The sequence below is a fragment of the Amblyomma americanum genome, chromosome 5 (assembly GCF_052857255.1).
Source record: "Amblyomma americanum isolate KBUSLIRL-KWMA chromosome 5, ASM5285725v1, whole genome shotgun sequence".
NCBI classification, from domain to species: Eukaryota; Metazoa; Arthropoda; class Arachnida; order Ixodida; family Ixodidae; genus Amblyomma; species Amblyomma americanum.
The window spans coordinates 111,698,036-111,700,535 of record NC_135501.1 but is presented as its reverse complement, the minus strand read 5'-3'; the positions used below and the strand labels follow the sequence as shown (position 1 = coordinate 111,700,535).

At 54.9% G+C, this 2,500-nt stretch overlaps 1 protein-coding gene across 1 annotated transcript in view; it reads left to right on the top strand.

Annotated features, from left to right (window-relative positions):
- Positions 1 to 2,500, top strand: part of LOC144134930 (cytochrome P450 2H2-like) — a 63,098-nt gene that overhangs the window by 8,164 nt on the left and 52,434 nt on the right. The gene's annotated exons all lie outside the window — the stretch shown is intronic.

Genomic DNA, 2,500 nt, shown 5'->3' with positions numbered 1-2,500 from the left:
CACAACCGACTAGCCCTGATAGCTCGACAGGCTCTACTTTCGGCACAAGCTTACCTTCAAGGTGTGGGATTTCTCTGTCTGTGGAAAAATCCGGCTTTGTTCTGTTTCCAGATTTAGGGAGACGTCAAGCGCGGTTGTGGAAATACGGAGGGAACAAAGCCTTTCGCCCCGCCCGCACTCCCACTCCGCGGATGCAGCGTTCCCGCTCGCTAACCGCGGAAGGGTTCGTGCTCGAGGGACAAAGGGAAGGGACGACACAGCGTCAACACTCATATGCTAGTTATTACACTTGCAATTAATACATTGAGCGGGCCCGCTAGCTACAAAACATCAACGAGGCATTCCTCGGAAATAGAAGGCTACGTAAGAAGGACTTCCGACTTACCGGCTGGGGCAGGGGCGCGACTTCGGAGGTATCGGCGGCGAACGTTTGTATGCGCCGATAATGGCTGCCGAGTTCTCCCGTGCGCGCCGCATTCTTGAGGCAAAGCCATTCCCTAGGATTTGCTGGGGAAGGCGTCCAGAGCGCGCGTTCGCTGTGCTCGCTTCGCTGCCTGGAACCAGAAGTCCAGCGGCAAGGCACAGCGGATACCCGTGCGCCTGCCGCGGAAGGTGACGGGAGCGTGCGGCTCCAACCGCTCACGACGCTGGCCGGATCCCGAAGGCTCTCTCCGGTTCCGCAGAATTCCGCGTAAAGGCGCGCTCACACTAGCGGGAAGCTTCCCGCACCGGCACAGCGTCAACGTCGACGCTATCTCGCAGCTCCTCAGAATGACGCTCACACTGCGCGCGTTTTCTCGCTGCGGTTGTCTTGGAATGTGGAGAGAGGAGGCGCTGAGGGAGGACCCGAACGAACAAAGAGAAAGGGATAGTCACGTGACACCAGAGAAGACTGGAAAGCGCACCCTTTTCTCGCGTCGTCGTCTTGATCGTCTGCTAGCTCCCCTCCCGTCGCCCTGGCAAAGCAGCCGCCGAATGCCCGGCCGGCCGGACGCGCGCAGCCTCCGCCTCCGCCGACGGGGTCACTGAACTGGGACCGACGTCACGGTTCACGGTCGGAGCCCATTGGCTGTTCTCGTCAGCGGCACGGGAAAAATAGGTACCGAACCCATCGCTCAGCGGGACGGCACAGCAGGCTGTCTGCGGGAGAAAAACCGGCTTGTGCGGGAAGCGGCACGCGGAAAACGTCCTGCGTTGCGCGTTTTCCCGCTAATGTGAGCGCGCCTTAACCTACGAGGTGACGCTCCCGTCGCCATTCCCTTTCCCCCACGAGGGAGACTCCCCTCCTCGCCCAGCCGGGGGCTGTCCGTCCCGACGGCCGACGATGAAGATGGGCCGCATCGAAATGGAGGGGGGAAACAGGTTCTCCACACGGTTGAAGATAGACCTCGGTCACTCTTGGATCCGTCAATTCAACCACACGCGTTTCCTGGGCGTCATTATTGACTCTTGTCTGCAGTGGCAACAAGCTGTAGACGCGATTGTTTCATCTATATCTTCGCGTCTCGATGTGATCCGTAGAATTGCATGTGGGCAGTGGAGAAACCGTCCTACTTCAATGATCAAACTTCATGAAGGGCTGGTGGTCAGTCGCATAATGTATCAATTACCTTTATTTCCCCCTCAGCATCACAGCTTTAACGTCTCGAAGTTGTCCACAGAAAGGGCCTAAGAAGAGCCATTGGTGTTCCTCAGGCGGCTTCGAATAAGGCAGTACTTCATGAGTCTGTATCGAAAACTCTTAGCCTTGTCGCTTCTCAGAGACTACTAATGCATCTTGGCCGCCTAGGAGAGACGGCAGCTGGGCGATCCGTTCTCCAGCGGCTCTGCAAGAGATATGAGTCGAAGGCTTACTTGGCACTCAATACTCTTAGTTCTTTAGGCCTCAATGTCCGAAGGAAAAGAAAACGGTTGAACCCCCCCCCTCCCCCCCCCCCCCCCCGGTCTTTTCCTATCCTCGACTGTAAGGTCACAATTCCGCATGTGAGCGCGAAGCGCAGCTCTCTTTTGGCAGCAGCGCTAGCGTTTCACGGATGAGTTGACTGAACGCCAGGCAACACTGGAATGCGGTTGGCCATTGACGCGTTTCCTACCTTCAGGTCGCAGTGAGAGTGCAAAATCTGTTAACCTATCGGTGCTATGTATGAGATCGATTGCGGTATCTCAAAGATCTGGTCACGGTAAGCGAAGCCACGCATCCGACCTGCATACATGGCATAGACTAAGCAAAACCGTGCTTTCGCAAGTCTAACACGGTGGAACTTTAATTGAAACCATCGTGAATTTTGCTTAATATCGAGGTATATTTAGTGCGCTTTGCATTGGTGTGGTTAATGGCTGGTGATTAAATACTACACAGAGATAACTAAGAGAATATATTATAATATATACCTGTGTGTGCTTCGCTGGGTTATGATGGGGGGAGGATATCATGGTCATATAACTCATAACACAGGCAGGGAATAAGAGAATACATGACCAATGCTTGCGAAAGGCAAAT